We start from the raw sequence: 19,885 nt of genomic DNA on the forward strand, positions 1-19,885 counted from the left end.
ATTTGTTCATCTCTGAGATTTCCCTCCTTCTCAGTGATGGAGACAGTGACTTGTCTCTGGAAATGTGGGAAACCACATAGGGTGTATGGAGCCAACTGTTTCAGCTACAAAACCCCACCACCTTTCTGTGAAGGATCATATCCACTCATCATATGAGCTTTCCCTTTGGCCTCTGTCAGACAAGGTTTAGAGCCATTTTCAGGTAAACCTCTCTGTCCAGTGAGTGCTCACCCATCATATTCGTGAATGCCAAGGTACCGTGAGAGAGTTCCCATTTTCTAGTGAAGCCCCTCCCACATCGGTCTCTGACGCCCCTATCATCTTATGAAACACTTAGACAAGCCCATCAGCAAATGGATAGCCCATTTTCTTGTGTGTTTTCTCATTACTGAATGATCCATCCTCATGCTAATGATGAAAGGCCTTTAGGGAGTTGATCACATGAATCTCCCAATCACATGCACTCATATTTACTGGAGGGAACAACAGTTATGTCGTACTTTAATTTAGGTCAAACCAAAGTGGCTCCCACTGACTTTCATAAAGCCAAATTTTGGTGGGCCTAAATCGGCTAGGATTCCGCACGTAATTAAATCGTTAATTCAAGAAAATAATCTGAAATTAAAAAACTGATAAAAGAAAATCAAGAATTAGTCAACCAGGGCTGTTCACACAATCCATCGTGCAAAACAGAGGTTAGATCACAGTTTGCAGTTTCATAAACTACAAATCGCAGATAGCGATTCTCCCATCTGCAAAATCTCCTTCTTTGCGCCGCCATCTTCGAAACAAAATAAAATAAATAGGAAACCTAATTTCTATTAATATTACATCAGATCGAATACCTATACATTCAGTCTAAAAATAAAAAAAAAATTATTTATAGATCAAATATAATAAAATAATCCAAGAAACTGCAAAATTGCAGGTTCCTGTTAGACAGTTTTGTATGCCCTTAGCTTCAATCAAGAATGATGTACTTTATGAGTTTATTGTAAACACCTCCTTGGGCGTGAACACCTCCATTGGGAGACATTGCTTCTCTGTATCAGGTATATCCTCCCTCCTACTCCTTTTGGTTCAGATCTAATTTGGTTCTTGATTCAAGATTGTGAAGGGATGGGATATCCATCACATGGACACCCAAATCTTGTGGAATAGATAGAGCGAATTTCAAAAATTTTTCTCCCATCTTTGCAGGGAATCGAATTCCCTATTTCAGAAAACATATTTTCAAGGATCAATCTTGAACCATGAACCAAATCAGATCTAAACCAAAAGGGGTAGGAGGGAGGATATACCTGATACGGAGAAACAATATCTCCCAATGGAGGTGTTCACGCCCAAGGAAGGATCCAAAATCTGCTCCCACTGAAGCTGGCGCAGTGCAGGATGGAGCAGAATCAACAATGTTCTTCCAAAAGAACTTGACCCTTTGCAAGAATCAACTAGATGGCTTGTGAGTACAGCTCCAACCAATCTTTTCCCAAAAGATTGGAATCAAGATTAGATCTTGATTTCTCCCAAGAACTGGAGATCGAACTAAAGGCAATGGCGGCAGCAGGAAGGAGGCGGCAGGAGAGAATTCGCAGGGTGCAGAAATCTCTCTTTCTGTGATTTTCTCAACTCTAAAGAGAATCAGATGTGTGTGTTTCTTAGGCTGCCGCCCCCTTCTTTTGTTAACCTAAAAGATCAGCTCCTAATCCAATTAGGAGCTGCTTATCAAAATCATATTTGGATAAGATCTCTCTTTAGGTGATAGGGATAAACCCTTATCTTATCTGCAGATTAGATTAGCTTTCTCCTAATCTCATTAGGAGGTTTCTAAATCTGAATCACATTCAGATCTGGACTCTCTGAGTGGATAGGATTAAGACCTTATCCTATCTGCTAATCTATCTCAGAATTCGCCCCATAATTAATTAAATAATCAGCCTAGTTCAAAATGGGCTTTAGGCCCATTAAGCTTATGTACTCACTTAACCTTCCAAATTGCTGCCCAGTTGGGCTTCCTTGTCAGGCGTGGGACCCAAACATTGATCTACACATCAGCCACATGGGTTCATCGCAGCCTTTGTTACAAGGCCTGGCCGAATACACTGTTATGGACAGTGCACCCCCTGAAACCCATCTTATGGGCTCTATGGGCCCAACACTTAACCTAAGTGGCCCCTGGGCCAAGCCACCTTATAACACCCAGGGACTGTCGACAGATGCAAGATTAGCCAATTAGGTATTTTCCTCAATGGTCTTACACTTAACCTCTCAGCCCATAATGATCATACACTGCCCGACAAGAGAGGACCTCTCCCTCGGCTGCAAGGAACAGTGTTGCACTCTCTACTTATATGGATCCCAGGAATTAAAACCTTTTGCAAACATTTTAGAAACCATAATATATACTTTTATATCTCATATAAAATATACTTTGCAAAAACAAATCTCAACGGTTGAAATCGGCTGCCGACAGTCTTGGTTTCCATCAGAGAGAGTGCATCCCCGATCATTACCTTTGTCCGACAAAGGGGCTGATCCTTTCACTATGATCACCCACTCAGATGAATTCTCGGATTCTCCCAACATACCCAGGTTTTAACCCTTGCTAAGGATCTCACTGATTGGTACATCAAAGCTAGCCCAATCTGACATCTAGTGTAGTATCATAATCGAGTCTAGGGGTTAGGTGTAACTTACCAGTTAAGCCCATCTATCTCCAAGGTCCAGGGCAATACTAGAAACCTGGTCCAGTTCAAAGGTTCTATTAATCCTACACTGTATGTGCCTAGGGTCTCACCCTGGTAGCTGAGACAGGCCACCCCAACCGACTTGGTGGCACTACAGTGTCAGCCTTGTCAGGATAGGTCTCCTCAGACCGATCCACTGGCTGTGAACAATCTAAACTAACACGAGTCTCATTAAGTGTCCAGTTTAAGGGTATTACACAGAAACATACCAAGGGAACATGAATCAAATATGCACTTTTATTCATTTATAATAAATTCATAAAGTACATCATTATTGATTGAAGCTAAGGGCAAACAAAACTATCTAACAGCTCCCACTTGCACTAAGGTCCAATCAGGTACTAGCCGGAGTCCCATGCTTTCCACGTGTTTCTCAAACAATTTCTGTGATAGTGGCTTCGTCAATGGGTCTGCTACATTTTCCGCTGACGCTACCTTCTGAATAAGGATGTCCCCTCTACCAAAAATCTCCCGTAGTACGTGGTACTTCCTCTCGATGTGCTTCTACTTCGAGTGGGCTCGTGGCTCCTTAGCCTGAGCAATGGCTCCATTGTTGTCACACAACAATGGAATGGGTGATGTGCTGGACGAAACTACTCCCAACTCATGAATGAACTTCTTCATCCATACGGCTTCTTTGGCAGCCTCACTTGCGGCAATATATTCGGCCTCGGTTGAGGAGTCTGCTGTGGACCCCTATTTGCTGCTTTTCCAGCAAACAACACAAGATCCTATCATGAAAACATATCCAGATGTAGACTTTCTATCATCCGGATCCGACTAGAAATCCGCATCTGTAAACCCTTAGATCTGTAGTGAACTACCATCGAATACCAGACAAAACTCTTTTGTCTTTCGAAGGTACTTTAGTATGCATTTCACAGCAGTCCAATGCTCCTGCCCTGGGTTGGCCTGGAATCTGCTTACTACACTCACTGCCTGGGCGATGTCAAGACGAGTGCATAGCATGGCATACATGATGCTCCCTACGGTTGAGGCATAGGGAATGTCTTTCATGCTCTCGATCTCCTCAGAGGTCTTTGGAGACATCTTCTTAGAGAGATTGACTCCATGCCTGAAGGAACATTTCCTTTCTTGGAGTTTTCCATGCTATATCTCTTGACTATTTTGTCAATATAGGCAGATTGGGATAATCCTATTATCCGCTTCGATTTATCTCTATAGAGTCGAAGACCCAGTATATAGGAGGCTTCTCCAAGGACTTTCATGGAGAATTGCTGTCATAGCCATACTTTAATCATAGTTAACATTCCTACATCATTCCCAATGAGTAGAATGTCATCCACATACAGAACGAGAAACTTAACCTTGTCACCACTGGTCTTTCTATAATCACATGGTTCATCTGGGTTTTGCTCATAATCAAACCTTTTGACCGTAGAGTCAAATCGGATGTTCCAACTTCTAGAAGCTTGTTTCAATCCATATAAAGATCTATTCAACTTACAGACCATGTGTTCCTGACCCGCAACTACAAAACCTTGCGGTTGCTGCATATAGATATCATCAGTAAGATCTCCATTCAAGAATGCAGTTTTTACATCCATCCACCAAATCTCATAGCCATAGTAAGCTGCTACAGCTAGCAGGTTCCTAATGGATTTAAGCATAGCCACGGGCGAAAAGGTTTCCTCATAATCGATGCCTTGTTTCTGAGTTTATCCTTTTGCCACTAGACGAGCTTTGTAGGTCTCAACCCTGCCATCGGGTTCCTTCTTCCTCTTGTAGATCCATTTGCAACCAATTGCTTTTACCCCGGAGGGCGGATCCATTAGAGTCTAGACTCCATTGGTCTCCATTGAGTCCTTTTCAGTTCTCATGGCGTCTACCCATTTAAGGGAGTCTATGTCCAACATAGCTTCCGTATATGTTACAGGATCCTCTTCACTAGTCAAGGTTTCGACCAGGTAACTATCCTGATTGTAACCAAAACGGACCGGTGGCCTGGACACCCGGTTAGATCTTCTAGGTTGGTCACTACTTGGAACTTGTGGGACACCTCCCACTGCATCTGAGCTCTCCTCATCAAGAACAATTTTGCTGACGCAGATTATCCAGGATGTAGTCATTTTCCAAGAATAGTGCATTCTGACTACAGAACACCTTCTGCTCACTTGGATCATAGAATAGGTAGCCCACTGAGCTCTTTGGGTAGACTACGAATAGGCAACGACTGGTCTTGGATTCCAATTTGTCCGGATTCGTTCTTTTAACGTGAGCCGGACAACCCCAAATCTTCAAGTGTCGTACACTTGGTTTCTTTCCGGTCCAAAGCTCAAAAGGAGTCTTAGGAACCGATTTGGTTGGAACCCGGTTCAGCACGTATAACGCAATCTCTAATTCGTATCCCCAAAAGGATGTGGGAAACTCTGAATGGGTGAGAAGTGACCGTACCATATCTAATAAGGTCCTATTCCACCTCTCTGTAACACCGTTAAGTTGTGGTGTAGCAGGAGCCAACTATGATACTATCCCATTGTCCTTTAAGTTGTCCCCGAATTCGTCAGAGAGATACTCGCCACCTCGATCTGATCAAAGGGCCTTAATTTCTCTCCCTAACTATTTCTTGACCTCTTGCCTGAACTCTTTGAACTTTTCAAAAGATTCAGACTTGTGTCTCATTAGGTATATGTAACCATATCGTAAAAAATCATCGGTGAATGTAATGAAATACACGTGTTGGTTACGGGTCCTAACACTCAGGGGACCACATACATCAGTATGTATAAGGTCAAGCGTGCCTGTACATCTTTCAGGCTTACCGTTAAATAGCCTCTTTGTCATCTTACCCTGAAGGCAAGGCTCACAAGTGGGAAGATCTTCTACAGTTAGAAAATCCAAAGGACCATCCTTTACCAGTCTTATGATTCGTTCAATGCCAATATGGCAAAGTCGGTAATGCCATAGGCACGTGGGATTAACTGTATCACGTGCTCTTTTCTTGGGGATTTCAGCCGACATTGTTTCGGCTATGTTTGTTTCTAGAAAATCATAAAGAATTGTTCTAAACAATAATAAGATTTATATAAATGTAATTTCAGATTATTCGCCCAATAATTTTGGGAATAAATTTCCCAAAACTCATATCTGCGCAAATCGGGTAGAACACCTTTTGCCCATTTGCGCAGGTTTAAATTGATTCAAGATTTGAACCATGGCTCTAATACCACTGAAGGGATGGCATATCCATCACATGGATGCCCAAATCTTGCAGAATAGATAGGGCGAATTTCAAAAATTTTTCTCCCATCATTGCAGGGAATCGAATTCCCTATTTCAGAAAACATATTTTCAAGGATCAATCTTGAACCATGAACCAAATCAGATCTGAACCAAAAGGGGTAGGAGGGAGGATATACCTGATACGGAGAAACAATATCTCCCAATGGAGGTGTTCATGCCCAAGGAAGCATCCAAAATCTACTCCCACTGAAGATGGCGCAGTGCAGGATGGAGCAGAATCAGCAATGTTCTTCCAAAAGAACTTGATCCTTCGCAAGAATCAACTTGATGGCTTGTGAGTACAGCTCCAACCAATCTTTTCCCAAAAGATTAGAATCAAGATCAGATCTTGATTTCTCCCAAGAACTGGAGATCGAACTAAAGGCAATGGCGGCAGCAGGAAGGAGGCGGCAGGAGAGAATTCGGAGGGTGCAGAAATCTCTCTTTCTGTGATTTTTCTCAGCTCTAAAGAGAATCAGATGTGTGTGTTTCTTAGGCTGCCACCCCCTTCTTTTGTTAACCTTAAAGATCAGCTCCAAATCCAATTAGGAGCTGCTTATCCAAATCATATTTGGATAAGATCTCTCTTTAGGTGATAGTGATAAACCCTTATCTTATCTGCAGATTAGATTAACTTTCTCCTAATCTCATTAGGAGGTTTCTAAATCTGAATCACATTCAGATCTGGACTCTCTGAGTGGATAGGATTAAGACCCTATCCTATCTGCTAATCTATCTCAGAATTCGCCCCATAATTAATTAAATAATCAGCCCAGTTCAAAATGGGCTTTAGGCCCATTAAGCTTATGTACTCACTTAACCTTCCAAATTGCTGCCCAGTTGGGCTTCCTTGTCAGGCGTGGGACCCAAACATTGATCTACACATCAGCCACATGGGTTCATCGCAGCCTTTGTTACAAGGCCTGGCCGAATACACTGTTATGGACAGTGCACCCTCTGAAACCCATCTTATGGGCTGTATGGTCCCAACAATTACCCTAAGTGGCCCCTGGGCCAAGCCACCTTGTAACACCCAGGGACTATGGGCAGATGCAAGATTAGCTCATTAGGTATTATCCTCAATGGTCATACACTTAACCTCTCAGCCCATAATGATCATACACTGCCCGGCAAGAGAGGACCTCTCCCTCGGCTGCAAGGAATAGTGTTGCACTCCCTACTTATATGGATCCCAGGAATTAAAACCTTTTGCATACATTCTAGAAACCATAATATATACTTTTATATCTCATATAAAATATACTTAGCAAAAACAAATCTCAACGGTTGAAATCGGTTGCCGGCAGTCTTGGTTTCCATCAGAGAGAGTGCATCCCCGATCATTACCTTTGTCCGACAAAGGGGCTGATCCTTTCACTATGATCACCCACTCAGATGAATTCTCGGATTCTCCCAACATACCCAGGTTTTGACCCTTGCTAAGGATCTCACTGATTGGTACATCAAAGCTAGCCCAATCTGACATCTAGTGTAGTATCATAATCGAGTCTAGGGGTTAGGTGTAACTTTCCAGTTTTGCCCATCTATCTCCAAGGTCCAGGGCAATACTGGAAATCTGGTCCGGTTCAAAGGTTCTATTAATCCTACATTGTATGTGCCTAGGGTCTCACCCTGGTAGCTGAGACAGGTCACCCCAATCGACTTGGTGGCACTACAGTGTCAGCCTTGTCAGGATATGTCTCCCCAGACCGATCCACTGGCTGTGAACATTCTAAACTAACACGAGTCTCATTAAGTGTCCAGTTTAAGGGTATTACACAGAAACATACCAAGGGAATATGAATCAAATATGCACTTTTATTCATTTACAATAAATTCAGAAAGTACATCATTCTTGATTGAAGCTAAGGGCATACAAAACTGTCTAACAGATTGATCCTTGAAAATATGTTTTCTAAAATAGGGAATTCGATTCCCTGCAAAAGATTGGAGAAATTTTTTGTATTTCGCCCTATCCTTTCCGCAAGATTTGGGCGTCCATGTGATGGATATCCCATCCCTTCAGTGGTATTAGAGCCCGATTCAAATCTTGAATCAATTTAATTCAGATTTGAACCTGCACCAATTGGGCAGAAGGTGTTGTTAGACAGTTTTTGTATGCCCTTAGCTTCAATCTGATTTGATGTACTTTTCTTATTTAGTGGAAATAAATAAAGTGCATGTTTGATTCATGTTGTTTGGTTTAATTCTGTGTACAACCCTAAAACTGGACATTTATAGAGACTCGTGTTAGTTTTAAATGTTCATAGCCGTTGGATAAGTCTGGGGAGATTTATCCTGCCAAGGCTGATACTGGTGTGCCACCAAGTGTTGGGATGGCCTGTCTCAGCCAACAGGGTAAGACCCGAGGCACATGCAGTATGGGATTACTTGAATCCTTGAACCGGACCAGATTTCCAGTATTGCCCTGGACCTTGGAGATAGATGGGCAAAACTGGAAAGTTACACCTGACCCTTAGACTCGATTATGACACTTCACTAGGTGTTGGATCAGGCTGCCTTTGATATGCCAATCAGTGAGATCCTTAGCAGGGATCAAAACCTGGGCATGTTGGAGCAGTTTGAGAATTCATCTGAGTGGGTGATCATAGTGACAGAATCAGCCACTTTGTCGGACAAAGGTTAATGATCGGGAATGCACTCTCTCTGATGGAAACCAAACTGCCGGCAGTTGATTTCAATCGTTGGAATTTTGTTTTGCAAAATTAATATATTTATATATATATATGTACGGTTTTGAATAGTTTGCAAATTGTTTTAATTCCCGGGATCCATGTGAGAGGAGAGTGCGGCACTGTTCCTTGTAGCCGAGGGAGAGCTCCTCTCTTGTCGGGCAGTGCTTGCTCATTAAGGGCTGAGAGGTTAAGTGTAAGACCATTGAGGATAATACCTGATGGGCTAATCTTGCACCTGCCCACAGTCCCTAGGTTTTTATAAGATGGCTTGGCCCAGGGGCCACTTAATGTAAGTGTTGGGCTCATAGGGTCCATATGATGGACTCAAGGGGTTCATTGAGTTTTTCAGTGAATTTGGCTGGGCCTTGTATTAAAGGCTGGGCCGAACCCATGTGGCTGGTGTGTAGATCAATGCTTGGGTTCCATGCCAAACAAAGAAGCCCAACTGGGCAGCAGATTGGAATGTAATTAGACACTAAACACTTAATGGGCCAGAAGCCCATTTCGAGGTGGGCTGATATGATCACCCATCCTTGGGGCGAATCTGAGATTAATGTTAGTAAAAGGATTGGGCCTTTAGCCTTATCCACTCTTGGAGACCAAATTCAAATTAGATTTGAATCTGGTAACCTCCTGATAAGATCAGGAGTAAGCTAACTTTATCTGCAGATAGGATTAAGATTATCCCCTATCCAAATACTGATTTGGATTGGGATAGCTCCTAATTAGGAGGATTCTTAATCAAGAAGAAAGGAGGAGAAACCCTAACCAAGAAAGAGAAATATCAGATTTCGAACCACCTTGAAGAGATATAGGATATCTCCTACGAATTGAGATAGGATCTCATTCATACTCCAGAAAAGAGAAAGGCAGTTCAGCCTTTTCGCCTTTAGAGTTCTCCTCCTGCCGCCGCCATCTTTTTTGCAAGATTAGATCTTTGCAGAAAAAGAAAGTCAAGAAATCTGTTCTTGACATTAGTCTTGCAACAAAGACTAAAAGGATTCAGTGTTTAGTGTTTGCAAAGGATTCTTGTGAAGGATCCAGTGTGTAGGACGCACCCTGTTGGTTCTGTTCCATCCACAGCTGTGTCATCTTCAGCAGGAACGGATCTTGGAGCATTCTTTGGGCGTGAACACCAACTTTGGGAGATACTGCTTCTCCGGATCAGGTATATTCCTCCCATTTATCTTTTGGTACAGATCTGGTTTGATTATGGTTCAAGTAGGATCCTTGAATATTGTATTCTAAACTTAGGGAATATGATTCCCAGTTGGGAGAAGGTAGGAATTTTTTGAAATTTGCCCACCCATTCCGCAACCTTTATGGCGCCCATTAGATGGATCCTACCATTCTTTCAGGTGTTCTACCCGATTTGCGCAGATATGGGTTTTGGGAAATTTATTCCCAAAATTAATGGGCAAATAATCTAAAATTATTTTTATATACATCTGATTATTGTTTAGAATAGTTCTTTATGATTTTATTGATTTACGGGCTGTTCGTACAAGAGGAGATCGAATTCTTGGTTTGCGTAGGGAACCTGCAAAATTTGCAGTTTCTTGATTTATTCATTACATTTGGTCTATAAATAATTTTTTTAATTTTTAGACTCAATGTATTAGGTATTCGATCTGATGTAATTATAATAGAAATTAGGTTATCTATTTAATTTATTTTTGGATCAAAGATGGCGGCACAAGGAAGGAGATTTCACAGATGGGACATTCGCTACCTGCGATTTGCAGTTTATGAAACTGCATTCTATGATCTAACCTCTGTTTTGCAGGATGGATTGTAGGGACTGCCCTGGATTAACTGATTCTTGTTTTCTTTTATCAGTTCTTTAATTTCAGATTATTTTCTTGAATTAAATATTTAATTAAAGATCAAACCCTAGACCCATTCGAACCAAGATTGGTTCAAATTGTTTGGACCGAATCTAGGGTTTATTCAAGGCTGAAAGTCAGCCCTAATTTTTCCACAAATGGGCCTAAGGATTGATGTTTAATTAAATGGTTAATTTGGCCCAACCTGTAAGGCCCAGTTTTAAACTGTTAAAACTGCCAAGAGCCCACTTCAAAGGAAGAAGCTATATGGGCCGAACTGGGTAACCTTGATTCAGCCCATATACCTAGATGATATTAATTGTTAATAATATGAATTAAAATGGGATTCAAATGGGCTATTATAGATGATTAATTGATTGGATCAATTCCTCCCTGCATGTGATGTATGGTTGTGTGTGATGTGCTATGTTCATGGGCCATAAGTGCTTGGCCCATGCAGATTCGATAGTGGCTCTTGCGCACACCATGGCTGAATGCACATCATTGCCATGGTGTCCCTACTGGTCATTTGATGACCTCCCTCAATGGTGGGCCCCACACCTCCTGAAGAGGTTACGTGCATAACCCTAGCCGATTTAGGCCCACCAAAATCTGGCTTTATGAAAGTCAGTGGGAGCCACTCTGGTTTGACCTAAAATAAACTAGGGCGTAATTCTTGTTGCCTCCAGTAAATATGAGTGCATGTGATAGGGAGATTCATGTGATGAACTCTCTAAAGGCCTTCCATCATTAGCATGAGGATGGGTCCCTCAGCAATGAGGAAACGCACCAGAAAATGGGCTATCCATTTGTTGTTGGGCTTGTCTAAGTGTTTCATAAGATGATAGGGGTGTCATAGACCGATGTGGGAGGGGCTTCACCAGAAAATGGAACTCTCTCACGGTACCTTGCAATTCATGAATATGATGGGTGAGCACTCACTGGATAAAAAGGTTTACCTGAAAACGGCTCTGAACCTTGTCTGGCAGAGGCCAAAGGGAAAACTCATATGATGAGTGGATGTGATCCTTCATAGAAAGGTGGTGGGGTTTTGCAGCTGAAACAGTTGGCTCCATGCACCCTATGTGGTTTCCCACATTTCCAGCGACAAGTCACTGTCCCCATCCCTGAGCTGGAGGGAAAACTCAGAGATGAAAAAAAATGGGAATGGAACATAGATTAAAATCCATATCTGTGACTTGAACATGAATCAAATAAGGTTGTGGACTGATATTTGTTGTTTTATCAGAAAATAGCAAACGGACAATTTGCAAAGCTTCTTGATGACAACAAGCTTAAGGGCCCAAACTATGACGACTAGTACCGTAACCTAATGCTGGTTTTAACCACTGAAAAATTGGACAAGGTAGTCAAATCTCTTGCCCCGGAACGTCCGGGTGATAGGGCTTCTGAAGCCCGTAGGAGAGAATTCCAATATTGGGAGGATAAAAACTCCCTAGCCCACTGCTATGTCATTGCTTCTTTGGACAACTCAATACAGAGGTAGTTCGATCAGATCGAACTCGCTAAGGACATATTGGACAGTCTGAAAACAATGTATGAAGAGCAGAACCGTTCTACTCGGCAGAAGGTCTTGAAAATGTTCATGATCGCTCAGATGTCCAAGGGGCAGAAAGTTCACGACCATTGTCTTCGAATGATGGGTTACATCAATGAGCTGGAAGCCCTTGGATCCGGGCTAGATCTTGGGACTCAAGTAGATGCCATTCTGAATTCCTTGCCCTCTTCCTTCAATGGGTTCATATTAAGCTACAATATGAACAAGCTGAATGTCAGCGTCCAAGAGCTGAGCAATATGTTGCAAAGGGCCGAGGACTTACTGAAGAAGGATGAGCCTGTGGTGATGCTTGTTGAAGCTAACAAAATGGGCAAGAAAAAGAGGAAGGCAAAGAAGCCTCAGAAGAAGACTACCAGACCCAAGAAGCAGAAGAAGGACAGGACAGCAGATGCATGTCACTTCTGCAAACAAACCGGCCACTGGAAGAGGAACTGTCCTCAGTACTTGGAATCCAAGAAAGGTAATTTCAAATCTTGCGTCATAGAAACTAACTTATTGGTGGCTTCTGCGTCCTGGTGTATTGACTCTGGGGCTTCAACTCATGCGTGTAACTAACTGCAGGGGTTCAAGGTAAGCAGAAGGCTGAATGATGGAGAAGTGAAGCTCTACTTGGGGACTTCTGCAAGCAATGCAGCTACGGCAATAAGCACCGTAGAATTAAAATTTAGAGAAGGAAATATTGTACTTAAAGATTGTCTTTTTGTGCAAAATCTAAGAAAAATTTTGATTTCTGTCTCAAAACTATGTGCGGATGGATATTTTGTCTTTTTCAGTAATACGATTACTATTAAAAGAAACAATAAATTCATCGCATAAGGAGAACTGGAGAATGGTCTCTATGTTCTACATCCTTCTCTAGAAACCAACATAGCCAGAACTACGTCGGCCGAAATTCCCAAGAAAAGAGCACGTGATACAGTTGATCCCACGTGCCTGTGGCATTACCGACTTGGCCATATTGGTATTGACCGAATCACAAGACTGGTAAAGGATGGTCCTTTGGATTTTCTAACTGTAGAAGATCTTCCCACTTGTGAGCCTTGCCTTTAGGGTAAGATGACAAAGAGGCCATTTAACGGTAAGCCTGAAAGATCTACAGGCACGCCTGACCTTATACATACTGATGTATGTGGTCCCCTGAGTGTTAGGACCCGTAACCAACACGTGTATTTCATTACATTCACCGATGATTTTTCACGATATGGTTACGTATATCTAATGAGACACAAGTCTGAATCTTTTGAAAAGTTCAAGGAGTTTAGGCAAGAGGTCGAGAAACAGTTAGGGAGAGAAATTAAAGCCCTTCGATCTGATCGAGGTGGTGAGTATCTCTCTGACGAATTCAGGTACTACTTAAAGGACAATGGGATAGTATCACAGTTGGCTCCTCCTGCTACACCACAACTTAATGGTGTTTCAGAGAGGAGGAATAGGACCTTATTGGATATGGTCCGGTCACTTCTCACCCATTCAGAGTTACCCACATCCTATTGGGGATACGCATTAGAGACTGCGATATACGTGCTGAACCGGGTTCCAACCAAATCAGTTCCTAAGACTCCTTATGAGCTTTGGACCGGAAAGAAACCAAGTGTACGACACTTGAAGATTTGGGGTTGTTCGGCTCACGTTAAAAGAACGAATCTGGACAAATTGGAATCCAAGACTAACCGTTGCCTATTCGTAGGCTACCTAAAGGGCTCAGTGGGCTACCTATTCTATGATCCAAGTGAGCAGAAGGTGTTCTGCAGTCGGAATGCACAATTCTTGCAAAATGACTACATCCTAGACAATCTGCGTCAGGAAATTGTTCTTGATGAGGAGAGCTCAGATGCAGTGGGAGGTGTCCCACAAGTTTCAGGTAGTGACCAACCTAGAAGATCTACCCGGGTGTCCAGGCCACCGGTCCGTTTTGGTTACGATCAGGATAGTTACCTGGTTGAAACCTTGACTAGTGAAGAGGATCCCGTAACATATACGGAAGCTATGTTGGACATAGACTCCCTTAAATGGGTAGATTCCATGAGAGCTGAGATGGACTCAGTGGAGACCAATCAGTCTGGACACTAGTGGATCCGCCCTCCGGGGTAAAAGCAATTGGTTGCAAATGGATCTACAATAGGAAGAAGGGCCCCGATGGCAGGGTTGAGACATACAAAGCTCGTCTGGTGGCAAAAGGATACACTCAGAAAGAAGGCATCGATTATGAGGAAACCTTTTCGCCCGTGGCTATGCTTAAATTCATTAGGATCCTGCTAGCTGTAGCAGCTTATATGACTATGAGATTTGGCAGATGAATGTCAAAAATTGCGTCCTGAATGGAGTTCTTATTGAAGATATCTATATGCAGCAACCGCAAGGTTTTGTAGCTGTGGATCAGGAACACATGGTCTGTAAGTTGAATAGATCCATATATGGATTGAAACAAGCTTCTAGAAGTTGGAACATCCGATTTGACTCTACGGTCAAAAAGTTTGATTTTGAGCAAAACCCGGATGAACCCTGTGTTTACAGAAAGACCAGTGGTGACAAGGTTATGTTTCTGGTTCTGTATGTAGATGACATACTACTCATTGGGAATGATGTAGGAATGTTAACTATGATAAAAGAATGGCTATCACAACAATATTGACTAAATAGTCAAGAGATATAGCATTGAAAACTCCAAGAAAGGAAATGTTCCTTTCAGGCATGGAGTCAATCTCTCCAAAAAGATGTCTCCAAAGACCTCTGAGGAGATCGAGAGCATGAAAGATGTTCCTTATGCATCAGCCGTAGGGAGCATCATGTATGCCATGCTATGCACTCGTCCTGACATCGCCTAGGCAGTGAGTGTAGTAAGCAGATTCCAGGCCAACCCGGGCAGGAGCATTGGACTGCTGTGAAATGCATAGTTAAGTACCTTCGAAGGACAAAAGTGTTTTGAAAGGTATTCGATGGTAGTTCACTACAGATCCAAGGGTATACAGATGCGGATTTCCAGTCGGATCCGGATGATAGGAAGTGTACATCTGGATATGTTTTCACGATAGGATCGTATGCTGTTTGCTGGAAAAGCAACAAACAGGGGTCCACAGAAGACTCCACAACCGAGGCCGAATACATTGCCGTAAGTGAGGCTGCCAAAGAAGCCGTGTTGGGTGACAACAATGGAGCCATTGCTCAGGCTAAGGAGCCACAAGCCCACTTGAAGTCGAAGCACATCGAGAGGAAGTACCACATACTGCGGGAGATTATTGGTAGAGGGAACATCCTGATTCAGAAGGTAGCGTCAGCGGAAAATGTCGCAGACCCATTGACGAAGCCACTATCACAGAAAGTGTTTGAGAAACACATGGAAAGCCTGGGACTCCGGCTAATACATGATTGGACCTAAGTGCAAGTGGGAGCTGTTAGACAGTTTTGTATGCCCTTAGCTTCAATCAAGAATGATGTACTTTATGAGTTTATTGTAAATGAATAAAAGTGCATATTTGGTTCATGTTCCCTTGGTATGTTTCAGTGGAATACCCTTAAAATGGACATGAGACTCGTGTTAGTTTAGAACGTTCACAGCCAGTGGATCGGTCTGGGGAGACTTATCCAGACAAGGCTGACACTGTGGTGCCACCAAGTCGGTTGGGGTGGCCTATCTCAGCTGCCAGGGTAAGACCTTAGGCACATACAGTGTTGGATTAATAGAACCTATGAACCGGACCAGATTTCCAATATTGCCCTGGACCTTTGAGATAGATGGGCAAAACTGAAAAGTTACACCTTACCCCTAGACTCGATTATGATACTACACTAGATGTCGGATTGGGCTGTCTTTGATGTACCATTCAGTGAGATCCTTAGTGGGGGTCAAAACCTGGGTATGTTGGGACAGTCCAAGAATTCATCTAAGTGGGTGATCATAGTGAAAGGATCAGCCCCTTTGTCGGACAAAGGTAAAGATCGGGGATGCACTCTCTCTGATGGAAACCAAGGCTGCAGGCAGCCGATTTCAATTGTTGAGATTTTGTTTTTCAAAATATTTATATAAAGATATATATGTTATGGTTTCGAAATGGTTTGCAAAAGGTTTTAATTCCCGGGATCCATATAAGTAGAGAGTGCAACACTGTTCCTTGCAGCCGAGGGAGAGGTCCTCTCTTGTCGGGCAGTGTATGATCATTATGGGCTGAGAGGTTAAGTGTAAGACCATTGAGGATAATACCTGATGGGCTAATCTTGCATCTGCCCACAGTCCCTGGTTGTTACAAGGTGGCTTGGCCCAGGGATCACTTAGGGTAAGTGTTGGGCCCATAGAGCCCATAAGATGGGATTCAGGGGGTGCACCGTCCATAACAGTGTATTCGACCAGGCCTTGTAACAAAGGCTGGGCTGAAGCCATGTGGCTGATGTGTAGATCAATGTTTGGGTCCCACGCCATACAAGGAAGCCCAACTGGGCAGCAGTTTGGTAGGCTAATTGAGTACATAACCTTAAATGGGCCTTGAGCCCATTTCGAACTGGGTTGATTTGATTAGTCAATTAAAGGGGGTGAATTCTGAGATGGATCAGCTGATAGGATTGGGCCTAGATCCTATCCACTTAGAGAGTCCAAGATCTAAATGAGATTTAGATTTGCAAACCAACTAATTAGATTAGGAGATGGCTGATCTAATCTACAGATAAGATAAGGGTTATCCCTTATCACTTAAAGGGACTTCTAACCCAAATATGATTTGGATTAGCAACTCCTAATGAGATTAGGAGCTGATCCCTTTAAGATTATGAAAGAAGAAAGGGGCGAACATAGCTTTGTGATTTTGATGTTCAATTCTCTTCAGAGCTTAAAATCATCGGAAGAGAGATTTTCTGCACCTTGCGAATTCTCTCCTGCCGTCTCCTTCTTGCCGTCGCCATTGCCTTTAGTTCGATCTCCAGTTCTTGGGAGAAATCAAGATTTGATCTTGATTTCAATCTTTTGGGAAAAGATTGGTTGGAGCTGTACCCACAAGCTATCCAGTTGATTCTTGTGAAGGGTCAAGTTCTTTTAGAAGAACGTTGCTGATTCTGCTCCATCCTTCACTGTGCCATTTTTAGTGAGAGCAGATTTTGGATCCTTCCTTGGGCGTGAACACATCCATTGGGAGACATTGCTTCTCTGTATCAGGTATATCCTCCCTCCTACTCCTTTTGGTTCAGATCTGATTTGGTTCTTGATTCAAGATTGATCATTGAAAATATGTTTTCTAAAATAGGGAATTCAATTCCCTGCAAAAGATGGGAGAAATTTTTTGTAATTCGCCCTATCCTTTCCACAAGATTTGGGCATCCATGTGATGGATATCCCATCCCTTCATGGACTCTAGTAGATCCACCCTCCAGGGTAAAAGCAATCAGTTGCAAATGGATTTTACAAGGGGAAGATGTGCCCCGATGGTAGGGTTGAGACCTTCAAAGCTCGTCTGGTGGAGAAAGGGTACACTCAGAAAGAGGGCATCGATTATGAGGAAACCTTTTCGCCTGTGGCCATGCTTAAATCCATTAGGATCCTGCTAGCTGTAGCAGCATACCATGATTATGAGATTTGGCAAATGGATGTCAAAACTGCATTCCTGAATGGAGATCTTATTGAAGATATCTATATGCAGCAGCCGCAAGGCTTCATTGCTGCAGGACAGGAAAACATCATATGTAAACGTAATAGATCCATTTATGGACTTAAGCAAGCTTCTAGAAGTTGGAAAATCCATTTATGGACTTAAGCAAGTCAAACATCATTTGACTTCGAGTAGAATTCGGATGAACCCTGTGTCTACAGGAAGTACAGTGGAGATAAGGTTACCTTCTTAGTTTTGTATGTAGATGACGTTCTACTCATTGGGAATGATGTAGGAATGTTAACTACGGTGAAAGTATGGCTATCACAGCAATTCTCCAAGAAAGATCTTGGAGAAGCCTCCTATATACTGGGTCTTTGACTCTATAGAGATAGATCGAAGCGAATAATAGGATTTTCCCAATCTGCTTACATTGACAAAATAGTCAAAAGATACAACATGGAAAACTCCAAGAAAGGAAATGTTCCTTTCAGGCACGGAGTCACTCTCTCCAAGAAGATGTCTCCCAAGACTTTTGAGGAGATTGATGGCATGAAAGACGTTACTTATGCCTCAGCCATAGGGAGCATCATGTATGCCATGCTGTGCACTCATCCTGACATAGCTCAGGTAGTGAGTGTAGTAAGCAGATTTCAGGCCAACCCAGGGCAGGAGCATTGGATTGCTGTGAAAAGCATACTTAAGTACTTTCGAAGGACAAAAGAGTTTTGTCTAGTGTTCGACGGTAGCTCACTACAAATCCAAGGGTATACAGATGCCAATTTCCAGTCAGACCCAAATGATAGAAAGTCTACATCTGGATATGTTTTCATGATAGGATCGTGTGCTGTTTGTTGGAAAAGCAGCAAACAGGGGTCCATTACAGACTCCACGATCGAGGACGAGTACATTGCCGCAAGTGAGGCTACCAAAGAAGCCGTGTGGATGAAAAATTTCGTTCACGAGTTGGGAGTAGTTCCGTCTAGCACATCACCCATCCTATTGTTGTGTGACAACAATGGAGCCATTGCTCAGGCTAAGGAACCACGAGCCCACTCGAAATCGAAGCACATCGAGAGTAAGTACCATGTACTGTGGGAGATTATTGGTAGAGGAGACGTCCTGATTCAGAAGGTAGCGTCAGTGGAAAATGTAGCAGACCCATTGACAAAGCCACTATCACAGAAAGTGTTTGAGAAACACGTTTAAAGCATGGCACTCCGGCTAGTACCTGATTAGGCCAAAGTGCAAGTGGGAGCTGTTAGATAGTTTTGTATGCCCTTAACTTCAATCAGAATGATGTACTTTATGAGTTTATTGTAAATGAATAAAAGTGCATATTTGATTCATGTTCCCTTGGTATGTTTCTGTGTAATACCCTTAAACTGGACACTTAATGAGACTCGTGATAGTTTATAATGTTCATAGCTAGTGGGTCGATCTGGGGAGATCTACCCTAACATGGCTGACACTGTGGTGCCACCAAGTCAGTTGGGGTGGCCTGTCTCAGCTACCAGGGTGAGACCTTAGGCACATATAGTGTAGGATTAATTGAATCTTTGAACTGGACCAGATTTTTAATATTACCGTGGACCTTGGAGATTGATGGGCAAAATTAGAAAGTTACACCCGACCCCTAGACTCAATTATGTTACTGCACTCGGTGTCGGATTGGGCTGTCTTTGATATACCAATTGATGAACTTACAATTTATCTATAATTTTTGAGGACTTTAGCATGGATTTTTATGCCGGTTTTATTAATTTTTGCCTTAATTTAGCATAATGCTAAGAATAAGTTCAGGGATAATTAATCCAAGAAAATGAAGGAAAAAGGCAAGAAAAGAAGGTTCAAAAAGACCAAATTCATCCCAGCCCGGTTGTGGAAGCAAGAGAAAGCACTTCGGCCCAAGAAGTGCAAGTGGATTCCTTGAAAAAATCAAAGAAAAGAAAGCCTAGCTAAGAGTAGAATTCGGCCCAGCAAGGAAGGCCCATTCGCAGCCCAAAAGAGCAGCTCAATGTATAGGTATCATGTGCTAAGAGAGAGCCTAAGTGCAGCCCAAATAGCAGCCCTTAGGAGGCTTTCAAGAGAGCTCTAGAAAGTTCAAGAAAGGGGTGTAATACACCCCATTCTAGAGGCTTCAAGAAGGGGCAAGAGCCCCCTTGAAAAACTATATAAGGAGGCCTCTAGGAGGGGGGAGGGGTGTTAATTGCTTGAGAGGAAGGCT

This window comes from Nelumbo lutea, chromosome 1 (genome assembly GCF_056320005.1).
Source record: "Nelumbo lutea isolate HS-2025 chromosome 1, American lotus-T2T, whole genome shotgun sequence".
Taxonomy (NCBI): Eukaryota; Viridiplantae; Streptophyta; class Magnoliopsida; order Proteales; family Nelumbonaceae; genus Nelumbo; species Nelumbo lutea.